Genomic DNA, 18704 nt, shown 5'->3' on the forward strand with positions numbered 1-18704 from the left:
ATCGGCAGTTCTGAAATAGGGCTGCTAATCTGATGACCTCTTTTGCGTATGCCGACATCCTTTCGTCTCTGGCTGTAAATTCTCCTGTTGACTGGTTAACAATAAGTTGTGAATCACAAAAAAATAATTACCTCATCTGCTTCTGCTGCTACTGCCAGTTTTAGCCCTGCAATTAATGCTTCGTATTTTGCTTCGTTGTTTGAGGCCTTGAACCCTAAACGGATGGACTGTTCTATAATTTCTCCATCTGGAGATATCAGCAGTACTCCTGCCCCCGCTCCTTGTCGGTTCGAACTTCTATCGATAAACAGTCTGAATGAGTCGCCGATGTAGATGCTGCAGGGTCTGAGTTTTTCCTTCCTTTGCTCTTTTGCCTTTGGCTGGGATTCTCCTTGCTTGTTGGGACAATTCTTATCCTGGCTCAACGGAACCTGATGTTCAATGGTTTCGGGCGTGAATTCTGCCACGAAGTCGGCTAAAACTTAGCCTTTAATTGCTGTTCTCGGCCTGAACTCCAGGTCATACTGACTCAGGGCTACTGCCCATCTTGCTATCCTTCCTGTTAAGTCTCCTTGTTGCAACAAGGACTTCAGTGGATGCTCTGTTAGGACCACAATCTTGTGCGCCTGAAAGTAATGGTTCAACTTCCTTGAAGTCGTTACTAAGGCTAGTATTAATTTCTCTAGTGGTAGATACCTTGTTTCTGCGCTGGCCAAGGTTTTGCTTACATAGTAAACAGCCTTTTGCTCCCATTTTTCTTCTCGGATTAGTACTGCACTGACTGCGTGTTCTGAAACTGCCAAGTACAAAAATAGTTCTTCCCCTGGTTCTGGATTGGAAAGAACCGGAGTTGTGGTCATGTACTTCTTTAGGTCGGTCAAAGCGGCTTTGCATTCTTCTGTCCACAGAAAGTCTGTGGCTTTTTTCACCAAGTTGAAGAAGGGCTTGCACTTATCTGAGCTTCTGCTGATGAATCTGTTTAGGGCTGCGGCCCTTCCAGTAAGCATCTGAACCTGTTTTGCCGACGTCGGGCTCTTCAGCTCTAGGATGGCCTTGATTTGGTCTGGGTTGGCCTCAATGTCCTTTCTTGTTACCAGACACCCTAAAAACTTACCTGATCCAACTCCAAACACGCACTTGATGCGTTGAGTCGGAGCCGGTATGTTTTGAGTATATCAAAGACCTCTTTTAGGTCGGTAAGATGACCCTTAGATTTCTTGGTCTTCACGACCATGTCATCGACGTAGACTTCTACCGTTTTTGCCAATCAGGTGCTTGAACATCTTTGTTACTAACCTTTGGTAAGTTGCTCCTACGTTTTTCAACCCAAAAGGCATTACCTTGTAACAGTACAGGCCTTTAGAGGTGATGAACGCGGTCTTCTCCTCGTCTGGAGGGTACATAGCAATCTGGTGGTACCCCCTATATGCATCTAGAAAACTCATTCTTTCATGCCCTGAAGTAGCATCTACTAGCTGGTCAATCTTGGGTAGAGGAAAGCTGTCTTTGGGGCAGGCTTTGTTGAGGCTGGTAAAGTCTACACAGACCCTCCATTTGCCGTTCTTCTTCTTCACCACTACTGTGTTGGACAGCTATGTCGGGTAGTGAACTTCTCGGATGGCCCTGGCCTCCAGAAGTCTGTCTACTTCTTCTTCTACTGCTTCAACGTGCATCAACCTCGGTCTTCTGGCTCGTTGAATCACAGGTTTTGCCGACCTGTCGATATTCAGTCTGTGGCAAGTGACCTCGGGGTTAATGCCAGGCATTTCGTAAGGTGTCCAGGCGAACACCTCTATGTTTGTTCTCAAAAAATCTTCCAATTCTCTTTCCTCTTCTTCGGCTAAGCCTGACTCGAGAAGAAAGAAGCGCTCTTTGTCGCCCTCCTGGACGAGGATTTTTTTTAGTGTTTCTTCACTCTTTTCGGCTGGCTCCTTGTTGACATCATCTAGGACCTCCATGTCCTCGTCTTCAATCTCTGCCTTTTTTGGCTCTCGAATGCTGCAAGTAGACTTCATTGCTGCCATGGAGCAAATTTTTGCCTGCAGTTGATCTCCTCTGATTTCTTCAATCCCATGCTCTGTTGGGAACCGCAGTAGTTGATGTAACGTTGAGGGAACTGCCCCCATTGCATGCAACCATGGCCTTCCCAAGATGATGTTATATGGCGAGGGTGTGTCAATCACTATAAATTCTGTCTTGATCTTCTTAGTACCAGCTTGTACTTCTATGCTTGTCGCGCCTAGTGGCCACGTCGGCGTTCCATTGAAGCCGACCATCGGGTTGCTGGATTGTTCTAGGTCATCAGGATGAAGTCCCAGCTCCTTGTAACATCTGACATATATGATGTCGCAAGAGCTGCCTTGATCGATCAGGATGCGTTTCACTTGGCACTCCCCAACCTGGAGGGATACTACCAAGGCATCATTATACGGATGTTGGACCATCTTTAGGTCGGCTTCAGTGAAGGCTATCATCGGTCCTTGGCATTCTTCAGGCCGAGGTCTTTTGTGTCCGACCTGGTTCACGTGCTGCAGGTGTTTTACTCTTTGGGTTTCTCCCCGAATGTCGCTTTTGTTCACTTTTGAGTGAATTACATTAACCACCCTAGGTCCCCCTTACTGTGGTTGCTGTGCTGGGGGAGGCGGGGCCGCTGGTGCTTGAGGCAATCTTGCCTGTTCTTCTCTTGTCTTGGCTTCGTCGATGAGGTCCCTGAGATGGCCTTGCCTTACTAGGTCTTCTAAGTGTGCTTTTAAGGCTCTGCAACCCTGAGTTGGGTGTCCTTCATTGTGGTAAGCACAACGCCTACCAACGTTTCTTCCCATAAATTCCCCTGGTGCTCTTGCCGGTGCCCTGAAATAGGGTTGGTTTCGTATTTGATCCAGGATTTTATGGATAGGGATTCGGAACACCGTTGTCACTGCCTGTTTACCCTTCAATTCCGTTTCTTGTTTGGTCGGCCCGTTGTTACCTCGGCCTCGCTTCGGCGAACCGTTTCCCTTCTCCTGCTTCAACTCTTTGTTTCCCGACGAATCTTCCTCGGCTCTAGCGTACTTCTCAATTCTTGCCATGAGCTCTTCCATGCTTTTTGGCAAAGTTTTTGCCAAAGACTTCCGTAGTAGACAATGGTCTTTTAGGCCGTTCTTAAATGACACGACCGCTACTTCTTGATTGCATTCTGGTATTCGATTGAACACCTCATAGTACCTCTTCGCGTAGGCCCTAAGGCCTTCTTCCTTTGTGATTCTTAAAGCCATTAGGGCGTCGACCCTCAAGGGCTGTAGTTTGTTCGTCACAAACCTGGCCACAAACATCTTGGCCAGGCCTTCTCACGTCTTTACGCTTCCCTTCGGTAGTTTATGGAACCAATCGGATGTAATTTCCCCAAAGGATGAGGGGAATACTTTGCAGAGCAATGGCTCGTTCCCACTATATAATGCCATTGAATTCAGGTATAGTCCAACATGAAAGTTGGGATCTGACTTACCATCATAAATTTGGAACCTCGGCATACTGAATCTCTTTGGCGCTTCAAATTTGTCCAGTTCCACCGAGAATGGTGTCCTTGGCTTCACTGGGGAAGTTACCTCGGCTTCAACATTTTGTTGCTTCCTTTTGAGGTAATTCCTCAAGTCTTCTTTACTCCTACCTGGAGCTCGGCTATCTCTGGACTTCAATCTTTTTGGCACACTACTTTCGGCCTCGTGGTGGGTCCGTTTCGATCTTTCCCCATGGGTTGTGTCAAAGCAGAGTGCTTGCCCTTGAACATGCCGATGTTCTTTGGGCCCTGGATCCTTCATGCGATGTGTCCTTCGGGACTCTTCTTGCCTCGGCTCCTCTCGTCCGACTTCCCTGGAAGGTTGGTGAGAGTGCCTTCCGCTCCTGGTGCGCTGAGGGGCTTCGGGGATTGTTCTTCCTCCTCCCTTCTGGGTATTGGTTGCTGGTATCGGTGTGTCCTACAGCGGGTATGGTGGCTGCATGACGTTGATTTGCATCATGAAGTTGATGGCCGACTGTAGGTCTGCCAACTTATTTGCCAAGTCTTTTACTTCCTCATCCCTCCGTAGGCACCTATCCTTCCATACCTGAAGGTTATCTTCGTTATAGTACTTGCCTTGGTCTGTCTTCTTTGAAGTGTTGCCCTCCTTGCCAACGTCTTTCTCGACGTGGCCTTGGTCATGAGTTTCTGCATTGTGGTTGTCTCCTTCAACATCAAGGTCAATTGGTCTGCCACTCTCAGCAGGAGTGTCGCCCTCAATGTTTTCCTTCTGTCCGTTACTGGCCATCTATTCTTCTAAGATTTCCACAGACGGCGCCAAATTGTGTGGGTGATTTTCTGACCACACTGCCCGCCTAGTAATCAGCTGGAGAGCACTGGCAGAATAGATGGCTTCAACAAACCTGTAACAGAAAGAAAAGGCTCCGGCAGTGGCTCTTCCACCCGGGGGCACTTCGACGATCAAGTCAGTATATCTCTCAAAGATAATCAAGTGCTAAACTCACAAGTTTAAGCATAAAACTGCATACTTTAGACCCACGTGGGTGCCTCTCTTTTATAGTTTACTTAATCCAAGTCCCACTAGAAGCTTGACTTCTATGGATTCCAATTCAATACTGACTTTGGACTCTTCAAGAGATAAAGATAAACTCCCTAAGAGTTTTATCCTTATCTTGGCTAAGTCTTCTCTTTACTCTAGGACTCTTGTCCCTTATTCGCTTATCTCAGATTCCGATAATTTTTTAACAACACTAAAAAAATTTAATTTATAAGGCCATAATTTATAATTTCTTATTTTTAATTAAATTTAATTTATAATTAAAATTTTTTATTTAATATATAATTTTAAATTAATAACACTAAAAAAATAACTTATAAATGTTCAAAAGACTATTTTATCATTTTCTAATTATTTGCTAAGTAATAGCATGGAGGGTAAAATCAACATTTCACAAAATAATCCCATGGGATACCAATCCCATAGTTTCTATCTCATCTCCCCCCATGGGATAGAATAGTCCCATATTTGTGGGATTAATAGTCCGGAGCAAAAAAAATAAAACAAACAATAGACTATTAGTCCGGTGGGACTAATAGTCTAATCCCACCCCCTAATCTTTCAAAACAAACAAACCCTAAGGCCATGTTTGTTTGAGCGGACTGGATTAGTATTCCCATGACTAATAGTCCTAGGACTACGAATCCGTTGGATCATGTATCCTATCTTAACTAATAGTCAAGTTTAAAATAATTAGTCCCTACTTCAATTGTTTAACCAAACATCGGATTAATAATTTTATTGGGCTATTAGTCCAATCCCAAGTTTATGTCCACCCAAACTAACATGGTCTTAATGTGTTCTTTCCCAAGATGACCATTGATATAATTGATGTATTCATCATGTTCAACCATTTATTTAGGGTGTGCATAACTTCTTAATTGCTATGCATCATTATTCATGTATAATAATCTTCCAGAAAATCAAGTTTTTTTTTTTCCAACAAAAATATTTGTACAGTTTGGAGTAAGATCTTCACAGAACTATCTTCTAATTCATTGCTAGGTTGCTCTAGAGCTTTGGACGTCAATTTTTAGTATTTTATTTAAGTAATTTCTTTTGCATAGTATTTTTATTTTTTTAGGGATATTAAGCTAAAAAAAGGCTAATCATATTAAGTTCTTATATTGCCATGCAACGAGAAGTTATTCGCAATCTAGGGGCACGGTTACTTAACGCTACAAATTGAATGTGATCAGTGAAAAAAACAGAGCCTATTGATTAATATTAGTAATTGGGAAAATAACATGGAGTATCACAGTTGATAATTGATTGGTGACATGGCCTCGTTGTGTCCCCGGGGCATCGAATAATTTTCCCCATGCAACATCAGTTCCAGCCCTAACATGCGTTGAAATTGAAAAGTAAGGCATCCAAAACTCTAAACTATGAGGTCTAGGATTAGTTCACCATCACATATCTACTTGACCAAATGATATATATATATATATATATATTGATAACTCCGTATTCGACCTAATAGATTGATTAATTTGAAAGACCAATTGATCCACTAGCAAGTTGATCAAATGAGATATGCTACAACCTTGAAGATTGTCTTGAATGGTTGGTGGGTATACTCTCCACACAATTATTCAGGATGCAACTCTTGAGGTCAAATCACAATAAAGAAATTTTTTGTGAATTTTCTAGTCCCGACATTGATGGACTGCCTTCGACCGGACTAGAGAGGGGATTAATTGAAGTGCGCGTAAATTGATTTGGACATTTTTTACCGTTGAACCAAAAAAAAAAAAAATTGAGATATGCTACAAGATGGTATTAATTGATAGCAAAATAAATCTAGCTAGTCCAACGAAGTGGGTAGACTGGTGTTGCGTATTTTCCTTTTCATTATTGTTTGAGAGTCTATTTATGGAATCTTATGATTGAGATTACGGATAGGAAGTTGTGCCAATGGAATAAATAAGCCTACTTCTAAAAACAATTGGAGTCGAGAAGGTTTATACTAAAATTTTGGGACCTTTTTCTCAATTATTATTTCTTTTTGGAAAGTATACAGATATTATTATAATAAAAAGAATAAAAAATATATATCAAACTATTAAGGAGATGGTCAGCCAAGATCAAAGTAAAAACAAATCAATGTGGAGAAGACATAAGCTAATAATTTATAACAAGGAAATACAGAGGAACAAAACAAAATTCACCAGAAGCCAATCTATAAAGCCACACAATCAATCATCACAGCAACATCAAAGACATAGTGAGAGTCCTCAGTCATTAATCGAAAATCACAGCCGCGCATGCATTTTATCGGTCTTGCCAAGAGAATCATCTCAATCGGATCATTTTCAAGCAAGTTCATTTTAAGTAGATTCTAACTGAAAAATCTATCTCACCGTTTACTCAGTTAAAATTAAGTTATTGATGACGCTACCCTAACTATATCAATCCAACCCAACTTGGATTAACTATGGATGTGCCAAACAGACCTTGTCCTAGTCGGTAATATATACATCAAGTCTAATTACAGACATTTTTCATTAAAATTTTACGCATGACAACGCCACAAAAAGAAAAAAAGAAAAACAAATTATAAGCAGATATAAAAACTGAGCTGGACAGTTGTGGTGTTGGGCCACTTGGGTAACCCAAGATTTTGAACCTGGGCTTAGCACAAGCTGGGCCTCATTCTCCCCATGGATCGGCTTGCCCTTCTAACAAATGTTTAAATTTAAGCTCTAAAAAAATACAAACACACATATATATATTTTATTGTTCATTTTGTTTATAAATGCTTTGAAAAAAATGTAAATAGGCAGAATGCTAAAAATAAATTATTTCAAAAAAAATTGGGTATTCAAAATCACAAATTAAAAAAAAATGATTAAAGAAAACTAAAATGAACCAAACTAATGATTTTGTAACATTTTCACTTAAAAAATGTTAAGATAATCAGTAATCTCATTACACCTGTATTTTCTAAATTCATCTATGTGATTTATTTATTTTATAAATAAAGTATAACTAACTTCATTAGTAAGTATTATTTAATTTTGCTATAGAAAAAAAAAGAAGTTGGCAAAGTCATATTATTTTCAAACTCAAATACATTTTTTGAGTTATTTATTTTCAATTTTTTTTTATCTTTAGTAAATTTTTTCATATTTCACTAATTTTTTTAATTGTTGGATACATTAATCTAAATGTGCCTAAAAAATAAATTTGTGAAGAAAATTGCAAAAAACAAATCACTAAAAATGAAAAGGTCAGAAATGAAAACAAAAAAATGATATATTTTTCGTAGTCTTGTGTTTAGTAAATTTTTAAATTTTCTTTCATAAATATCTTAGTTTGTAGGTGTATTTGACTGAAATATTAAAAAATAAAAAGAATTTATTGAAGACAAAAACAAAAACTCAAAAAAAAAATTAAACCAAACAAATTTAATAAGTGTATTTTTAATAAAAATAAATAAATAATTATTAATAATGTTCGTTACATATGTACTTTCTATGTACATATATATCTCTTCACCTTACAGCTATCACCACATGCTTGACTATACCACACTTAATCATAAATTCCGAAGAAAAAAAATTTCGACATAATCAATTAGAAAATAATAAACATTATCCACCCTTTAATATCTTTGGCTAAAGAGTTTAAAAGTGTTATGGTGATTTATTATATGAAATAATATTTTGAGCGATAAGTAAATTTTATATGGTGTGAAAAAAAATGTTTGTGATAGAGAGAGAATATATTGAAGAAAAAAGAGAAGGAAGAAGAAATTTTAGGCCTTGTTTGGTTTGTTTTTGAGAAATAAATTTTGAAAATTTTAAAATTTTGTTTGGTTTAGTGATTTTGGAAAAAAAATCCAAAATCACTTTCTATCTCCTACACATCAATCAATCACTTTTTCTCTCTCTCTCTTCTCTCATTCTCAATCACTTTTTTTTCTCACACATATCTGCTCAACTACAACAAAATATCAAATCATTCCAAACTTCCACACTCCAAAACTATTTCCAAAATATACAACCAAATAAACCCAAAAAAATTTTGAACTCTTTCCCTAAAATTTTTAAAATTTCTCTCATTATAAATTTTTGGAAGATATAATAGGCTTGTACAATCAGGAAAGATTTTCTTTTACCTATTCTTTTGAAAAATATAAATCATGGAACAATTAATATTTTCATAATTATTAAATTAATGTGTTACGCATTAGTATTTTTTATTTTTTATTTTTTAATTTAAAAATTTAGTTGAAATTTTAGAACTCCCACAATATTTCTCACGAAAACTCACTTTGCTATAATATATAGTATAGATATAGTCAAGGTATTTTTATTTTTTTCTTCTACGTTGTTATAGTGGCGCGTATGACAAATATGTTTTTAACAACTCTTTGTCGACCTTTTTTTTGTGAATTTTTTAAAATTTGAAAATAAAATTACCTTTAGGTGCTACCTACTAGAAAAAAAGAACCTATTTTTTTAATATATAACTAAAAAAAAGTCCACTAAGATAAAATAAAATAAAATAAAGTTATTTTTGTCTTTTATTTTAAAAACCTATCCAAATTAGGACTTGAAAAGAAAAAAAATTCAAAAAAAATTACTGTTAAAAAATATTGACTTTTTAACATTTGAGAAACAGAACCTAATTATATTATTTACCACACGCATTATACCGCTTACAGCTTGTCTAAGAAAAATATAATAATATATATTGATTACATTTTTAAAATTCAAAATCAATGGTTTATGTTTATTTTAATTGTAAGATTTTTAAAAATATATTTGAATGTAAAATAAACATATTTTGATGTGGCTACATAATTTATATACATATATATATATATATATATATATATATATATATATATATAAAACTATTGGACAATGACATTCTTACAGTTATAATCCTAATACAGGATATTTTGATTTTAAAAATAAAAAAACCACATTATTGTGTTTGAATAACATTATTCATATAACAAAAAATCATTGCATGGGGATAGAATACTCATGTGACAGTGCAATGTGATTCCCTTCACTAATTACAAATGATTATATGTTCACTAGTTATATTTTTAAGGTTTTAAATTTGAATAATACTATATATATCAATTAATATATTAGCAGATGATATGACATAATTTTAAAAGTTTTGGGTATTTATAATTTGTATAATAGATGGGGTCAGTAATAATAACATAACACCAGTTTTTTTTTTTTTTTTTTGAACGGCAAAAAGAAGACTTTATTGATGAAAACATATGAAGTATGAAAATTACATCAATAAAGAGGAGCTTGGAGCTAAATCAAAGCTCCAACCTCGTAGTCGGTGAGAAACCAACAAAAGAGAACAAAAGGAAAGAAAACCAGTCCACAACAAAACTGAGCAAACTGAGCAACCACAAAAGCTACAAGCACACTACAACAATCCTCAACAAACCAATCCTCAAGTTGCAACCGCTGCAAACACTCTAATCCTACAAAACTCTGTAGCAGCAAGAAACTCGTACAAGAAAACAACAAGTAAGACAAATTACCCAGAAAAATGATTAAAGAACCAGCACACTCCTTCTCATCAGTAGTAGACAAAATCTCAAACCAACCCTAATAGTGCATAATGCAGAACTTCACATTCAATCAAAACAACTGAGCAATCCTTAAAATCCAGCTTGCAGCAGAAAAACCAGAAGGCAAGCAAACAAGCAGATAGCAGAAAAACCAAAAGACAACCAGCTTCTAGCAGACCAACAGAAAAGCACAAGCTAGCACAAGCTCATTGCTGAGCATAGACAATTCACACCCTTCCACAAATACACTTCCTAATACCTGAGATGTTATAAAAGAAGTCATTAATAGAGAATGAAAGGTCCTTGGTAGAGGCCTTTAGCCAAATTCTAAGCCTTATGATTATGAGCTCCTGCATCTTTAGTTGTGAATCTTGAAAGAGATACTCATTTCAAACCTTCTATAAGGACCAAAGGGTGACCAGTGGCATTGCATGCCAAATTCTCTGTTCATATTTCCTACAAGAGTGACTTGTCTACTATTGCAGCAATCCTTCTACAAAACCAGGAACCACCCACAGAGCCCCCCACCACTGTAGTAGCCCAGACTAGACTCTCCACACCAAAGGGCAATGGAGAAGCACATGTTCAATAGTTTCCTGCTGTGATTTGCAAAAAATACATAGAGTAGATGCAGACCTATCCGGCACACCAATCCATTGCAAGAACACAAATGTTTTAACCTTGTGTTTCCAAGCAAACCAACCAAAGAACTACACTTTGGGAGGAAGACATTTGAGCCAAACCAAACTGTAGGAACTAACAGTGCCACCAAAAGCAAGACTAGAATGGTTGTAAAGAACATATACAAGGGACTGCCCAGATTTTGCAGCTAACTATGTAACACTGTCTTGGACCACCAAATTTAGTGCAGGCATTGATGCGATGATGCCAAATAGTTTGAGTAGCTCCTCTTTTTCTCATTAAAAAAGAGACCTCCTAAAGGAGAACAACCAGTTGTTAGAGGAGACATCCACAAAGTCTTTAAGTGATCCCTCCTTATCATTAGACAATTGAAATAGCCTTGGAAACTCTTCTTTAAGGCATAAAGCTCCACGCCATTGATCATGCCAGAACCTGATTCTGTAACAATTCCATACTTTTAGTTGTAAATTACTAACATAGAACACCAAAAGAGACTGTTGCTGTTCAACAGCCGCTATAATGCCACCCCAGATTTTAGAGAATGTGGTACTAGAACTAAGATTAGGTAGCAATGCCCGACCTTGAAAATTGTATTTGCTGCAAATTAGCCTCTTCCATAATGATTCATGCTCAGAAGCAAACCTCCACTACCACTTGAGGAGTAAACACACATTCACATCCCTAATTCTTCTAATGCCCAGCCCACCTTGTTTTAAGCTTTTTGTGACCTCTGACCATTTCACAAGATGGATTTTCCTCCTTAGATCTGAACCACCCCATAAGAATGCAGCTTGTATTGTGTCTAACTCCTTAGCTATTCCTTCAGGCAACCTGAACAGAGACAACTAAAACACAGGCTTGACAACACTGCTTTCACAAAGATCAATCTCCCTGCTAAAGAGAGAAGCCTCATTTTCCAACCAGCAAACCTCAATTTGAACTTGTCAATAACTGGTTTCCAAAACCTTTTTCTCCTTGGATTAGCACCCAATGGCAAACCTAGGTACTTAAGTGGTAAACTTTTAGTCTTACAATTTAATAGGGAAACACACTCACCAAGAATAGAGTTAGGGATACCTATCCCACAAACCACACTTTTGTGGTAGTTGATTTTGAGACCTGATGCTACTTCAAAACACTTGAGGATCCTTTTTAAACTCAGAACTTCTAATAGCTTAGCTTCACAAAATAGAAGAGAGTCATCTGCAAATTGAAGATGAGAGAGTTGTACTTGATTGTTTCCAATAATTACCCCTTTTAGCAAACTCAAACCTCTAGCTCTCTGAAGAAGAATATTTAGTGCTTCTACAACCAAGTTAAAAAGGAATAGGGATAAGGGATCACTGTAGACACCCCATTTTTGACCGTCCTCAAGACTTGGATATGCTTGCAGGTACATCCGATGACAAGTTCGATTACTTGTTGAGTATTGGAGTTCGCGGCGGAACGTCACCGGTTTGAGCTTTCCAAACCCTGTATCCTTTCTGCCCCATTTTTGGACCCTGTATTGGCCCTTTCTGCATGCTCCTTGTGAGGCACTGCCGACCACCTTTTGGCCCTGCCAACCATGGTTTTATCCCTGCCTACTATTGATGAAGCCTGCCGGCCATTAATGAGGCACTGTCGGCCACAACTGATGGCCAGCAGAACACTTTGTCGCAGCAGATTTCACTCCAGATCTTTTGAGCCAGCTGGTTTTCACTCATCCCTCCTCCATACACGTGTATGGAGGGATGAAGCCCTTTCCAAGCTTGTTCAACAAGCTTTGCTTTGCATGCCTCTATATAAGGAGAGGCCCCTCCTCCCCAGCAAAGGTTCAGCATTTTTGGAGAAGACATATCTCTCTCTCTATATATATTTCTCACTTTCTCTCTTTATATTGTGTTGAATAGTGTCCCAAAGTATGTTTTCTCTTCACTTTTGCAAAAGAACACTTAGTAATACATCACCATCTTTGAGCTGAGGTTCATGGGAGTGTTGTTTGGGCTTTGAAAATTGGTTTTTGGCCCCTGAGGTTGTTGGTTTCGAAGTTGTGCTTCAAGGGTGAGTATATTCCCCTTTTAAGCCTTTGTTTGTATCACGTGTTGGCCATCCTTGCATATTGTTTTAGGCCTTTCTTTCAACTGAAAAAGGTTATGTATTTAAGTGCTTTTGATGATTGTTTAAGGTCTTTTTGGTGTTAAGGGTGTTCTACCCTCTTGTGTGCCTTTGAGTTAGTCTTTGTTTGGCCTTTTAGCCACTGAAATCCAGTGGATTTTCAGTGGTAGACATGTGGTTTTGAGGTCTCAAATCAGAGAGGGGTGGCCCCCTCTCTTTTTGTTTTGTTTGCTTGAGTTATTGGCCTATCAAATGAGCATGAGTTTCTACTATTTTGAGGCTTAGTTCAGGAATTTTTTTGTGACTTTTAGAACCTACCTTAACTCTGTTTTGGGCTGGTTTGGTCACCTCTTGCATGACTCATGTACTTGTAGTGCAAATCTTGCTTACTAGCCTTGTATGCATGATGTTTTGGCTCTTTATTCTAGTATATTTTGGCTTTGCTCCAGCATGATTTTATTCATATTTTGGGCTGTTCTTGCTCTGTTTTGAGGCTTCTTGGTCGAATGATGCTTGTCATGCATGCTTGTAGTGTAAAAGCTTTGACTAGCCTTGAGTTTTGAGGACTCTTGCATGCTAAACTTGATGTATTTGCATGTTTTGGCATAATTTAGAATGATATTTCAGAGCATATTTCATGGTCATACACTTGTGCTTGTCACTCTTTCAATACTTTGAAGAGTTGGGGTTTTGTGTTTCAAGAATGGATCATTATGCATGCCATCATACTTAGGCTTTTGGGATGCCATCTCCGTGGATTTTTGGGCTTATTTTGACATTCCATAACTCTAATTTTCATTGGTTAAGTCATGCCATGTTTGGTTGTAATAAGTGTAGTGTAATATCCTTTGTTAGCCTTGCATGCCTCATGCTTTTGGGACTTTTGTTCTAGCTTGTGTTGGCTAGGTTCAAGCATGCTTTTGGTCTTATTTTGACCTACCTTGGGACTGTTTTGGTTGCCCTTGGCCCTTTGGGGCTTGCTTTGCATGACCATGGTTTAAGTCCCTTTGCTAGTTTCAAGCTTTGAACTTTCTTGCATGCTATCCTTTTGTTATGTGAGTGGTTTGACACCATTCCATGCATGATTTCAGGGCCTATAGTATTGTCATACATCCATGCTTTTCATTCATTGCTTATGCTTGAGAGTTGTTGTCTTCATACCTTGTTTGCGAACCAAAGTGTATGCATGTGTGTATGTGCATTTCATGCCATTGTTTCATCATTTTGGCCACTGATTTGGGCATGGCTGAGGTCTGCCCATTTTGGTTTAAGTCTATCTTTGCATGTTGTTGCATGCTTGTCACATTGCATGTTGTTGCATGCTTGCTAGTTTGCATGTTGTTACATGCTAGTCCATTTTTGCATGTTGTTGCATGCTTGGTATATAGCATGTTGTTGCATGCTTGTTCCATTGTGTTGTTGTTGCATGCTTGTCGCATTGCATGTTGTCGCATGCTTGTCGTATTGCATGATTATTGCATGTTGTTTACATGTTTATGTTACGTTGCATTGTGTTCAACCCGGTGTTGTGTTTGAACACAAAGTGGATTAGCTCATTTCATACTTGAAGTGATGAAATAAGCCAATCTGCCTTTGGTCTCCATTGCCTTTGATAACTCATGATAAGGCTATGGTTTTAGTGTCTTGTTTGTCATACATTTATTGAGTTTGTACAAATTGGATCTTTCGCTGTCACGCATTGCGATGCTTGATTGATGGTCTTGGATCCAATTATGCCTTTCCATTGATGTTTCGAGATGATATGGAGGGGTATAGTACGTACATACCCTTGGGAGACCCTCAATTTCCTCTATTTTGTGCTATATTGCAGCTTAGTGTCACAGAACACTAGTGGCCGGCACCCTCTCATTGTTGGCCGGCACCCCTTCATCTGTGGCCGGTAGTGTGCATCGTTGGTCGGCAGGAGGGTCGGCAGCAACCATTCATAGCCGGCAGGCCACTGGAGCATTCCTCAGCACTATTTTGGTGAGATCCAACAGCAAGTTCTTGAAGACACCCTGCAAACAGAGCCTCAAGAGAGCAAACTGGAAGGCTTTTCGGAGCGAGAAACCAAATGTGAGCATGCATCCTTTTCTCCTTCAAACAGAGCTGGAGTAGCTTAGTTTAAAGCTTTATTTGTTAATTAGCTTGAACTTGTAATTTAATTAATTTGTTAATTAATTAAGTGTTGTAATAATTAAGTAGCTTAGTTTAGCTATTTCTTTATTGTTCTGTAATAATTAGTCCAATTAGCTTAATTAGATTAGTTGATTAGCTTAGTGTAGTTAGCTTAGCTTATTCATTCGGACCGTCCGTTGAGAGGGAAAATTTTGTAATAAGTGTGCGTGAGTGTGCGATGCATGTCTTCTAACCCCCATTTCTTTCTCCCTTTTACTTACTTGCTTTCAATGGTTAGTTTTAGGGCATGTTTCAATTAGCATCCTTATGCTTGCATGCGTGCATCCATTCATCTGTCTTGTATGCACCAGGCTCGGCACATCATACTAACTACATTGTATTTCAATTTCAAGTTGAATACATGTACTAAGTTGCATTTCACATGCCATTCTAGAATAGCCGAGCCTATTTTAGTTACATTCTCGCATGTGTTGCATTAGCCATCTTAACATGAACTAGGGTCATGCATGACTTCTAACTAGTTCTTTGTTTTGGCTCGGAGTACACAGTGAGTGTTTACGCTTTAGCATACTGCATGTGTTATTGATTGACATGATAGCATGCTTGTCATGAGGCTCTTTGCTTAAATGATATAACTGCTTGAATGCTTGTGGGTGAAGGTTGGATTACTTGAATTGGAACAATTCATCAAATCCCTGATTTAGCCTACTTGCAAGTAGCAAATTTCAAACCTTTTTCAAACAAACGGATATGCAATGCTTTGTTCCAAATTAGGCAATTTAGTCTATACTTGTTTGCTGTACGCATCACGTAGTAAGATTAGCTAATTAATCGGAATAAGAACGCATGTGTTGTCAAAAGCAAGATATCATGTTAGTAAAGGCCGATCTTTGATCGGGCGAGCGGGGGTGCTCATTGCATGACCTTCCCCTCTCGTACCCAAGTTCTCGAGCCGAGACAACTTTGGTGATGACGGACACGTGGCCTTAGGCACGAGTTAGGGTTTTTTAAATTTCCCAAAACAAAATATTTACATGGCGACTCTGTATCTGGCAAAGCAGTCCATGTTTGGCACTTCTTTATAAAAATCAGTTTTCCAAAACGATTTGCCGGATTTGGACTCTTTGGTGATTTATCGGTCTTCCATTGCACTTTACGAGATTAGATTCAGAACCGTGACGAGAGTCCGAACTGTAGTAGTAAGTCCAATGAACAAAACGGATTTCCGTACCAATTTCATGCGCGGGGGCCATGGCGTTCGGGCACGTCTACAATCACCTTGCCTGAGACCTTTCTGAGGGCTAAACTCCTTAGTTGGTGAGCCATTAACAAGTATTGAGATCCTTGTAGTAAAGACATATTCCTTAATTTAGGAAATCCATTTGGAACCAAAACCAAAGTTTTCTAACATTGAAAAAAGGAAATTCCAATTGATGAAATCAAATGCCTTTTCAAAATCTATTTTTAGCAACAGTCCTGACTTCTTAGATTTATACCAACCATCCACAACTTCATTAGCAATCAACACTCCATCAAGGATATTCATACCACCTAGAAAGGCTAACTGTGAGTCACCAATGACCATGGGTATGACCTTTTCGAGTCTGGATGCAAGAACTTTAGAGAGTATTTTGTATATAGAACCAACTAGGCTTATAGGTCTAAACTCACTTAGAGTGACAGCTTTCTCTAGCTTTGGAATCAAAGTAATGAAGGTACTATTCAAACCTGAAGCTAATCGGCCACTGACATGAAATTCTTTCATAAAGTTGATCACCCTCTCCTTGAGCATCTTCCAAAATTTTTGAAAAAACATCAGATTGAAGTCATCTGGGCCAGGAGCTTTGTTCCCATTACATTTTATTATTGCTGCCCAAATTTCTTCTTCAGAGAACTCTGCTTCAAGCATATGGAAAGAGTCACTAAGCCTTACACTCTTAAAATTTCCAGCAAGCCTTGGTCTGTTGCTCCAATCTTCAGTGAAATGATTTGAAAAGTGTGTCCACACTGCATGTTTAACTTGATATGGCTCCTCCAAAACCATATCCCCCACTATGATGGAGTTGAGAGTGTTCCTAGTTTGCCTACTGCTGGCCATAACATGAAAGAATCTTGTGTTCTTGTCACCTTTCAGATTCTAGTCTAACCTTGATTTTTGGATCCATTCCCATTCCAACTTCCTACTCAACATCCACATGTCATTTCTTTTCTCACTTTGCAGCTTCAATTCATCATCATTCAAAGGTCTAGATTCAGCTTTCAGATCAAGGTCATGAAGTTCATTTTTAATGACTTGTAATTTCAACATTACCATAAACCTCTCTACTTCATGTTTTTAATACCAACTTAAGAGTATGTTATTTTCTCTGCAGAATGAAACCAGGTGACCCAGAAAAATGTGATTCTCTCCATGTTTGTTTCACTAAAGAGATAAGATGCGAGTGCAACAACCAAGCATTTAAGAACTTGAGAGGCTTAGGTCCCCAATCCCTATCATCTTCCATGAGCACAATAGGACAGTGGTCAGATGCAATTCTAGGAAGGCCCCACTGTTTGAACTTGTATCTCTCCAGCCATTCAGGGCTTAGAAGGAACCTATTTGACTCCATTTATTCCCATCAAAAGCATTGCACCAGGTGTATTTTCTGCCCAGCATTTGTAGGTCCACTACCTTACATTTATCTATGAACTCATTAAATTCTTTCATGCCCCTATCCCTTATTGATATACCTATTCTTTCCCTTGTGTTTCTGATCTCATTGAAGTCACCTCCAAGACACCAGGGTTTGGGAAATAAGTCCTTCAGATTTAACAGAGACTGCCAAAGTTTCCTTCTCCTAATGATATCATTGGGAGCATAAATATTGACAATTACACAATCGAATGAGTTGTAAAGCTTACCTTGATAGTATAATAAAATTTCTGTTGCTGCAACACTCTAAGAGTTGAAAGACCTCAAGGTCCTAGAGACAGAATAGACCACCTGCCATCCCTTCAGCATCCACAACTATGGACTCTAACCTATCCTTGGGCCAAAGACTTTTCACCTCCAAACTGGTAATGCTTGACTTTTTTTTTGTTTCTTGAAACAAAGCAATGACAGTTTTCATTGGTAGAAAAAGATTCTTGATCTTTTTCCTCTTTACCGGCCTTCCTATCCCTCTGATGTTCCAACTTAGTGTCTTCGTAAAAACATATATGTCACTGATCTCACCCATTTGGAGCTGATTATTCCACAATACCCTTCTATTTTCCCAATCTGTCCTTGTCCTTTTTCTCCATGTGTGCTAATTTTCTGATTACCTCAATTTCCTGGCCCATGTATTCAAACCCCAAACTTTTCCCCATCTACAATGTTGCTTGGGCCTCTTGAAGAATATCATTTCCAGGAAAAAGTTGTTTAATTTCTGGATTGTGATTTGATATAGGAACAGTTGTGGATCTTGATCTCGAGCCTTTAATGGTTCATTTGCTTGTGCATGCTCCCTTCTGTCCAAGTCTTCTAATAAACCCAGTGAACCTACCAGCTAGTAGAGGTTGTTTGACTCCTACACGTCTAATTTATTTCCTCTTGCCTCTCTTTAAACAGTTACTAATAGAACCTGAAATTGATGGGCTGATAGTGTCACTACCCACCCCTGATGGTCTACACACTGGCCTTGCAAATGAAAAATGAAGTGCACAACTAGAGGGCCCAATGGGAAGCAGATCCAAAT

This window comes from Camellia sinensis, chromosome 10 (genome assembly GCF_055761805.1).
Source record: "Camellia sinensis isolate YWXY chromosome 10, ASM5576180v1, whole genome shotgun sequence".
NCBI lineage: Eukaryota > Viridiplantae > Streptophyta > Magnoliopsida > Ericales > Theaceae > Camellia > Camellia sinensis.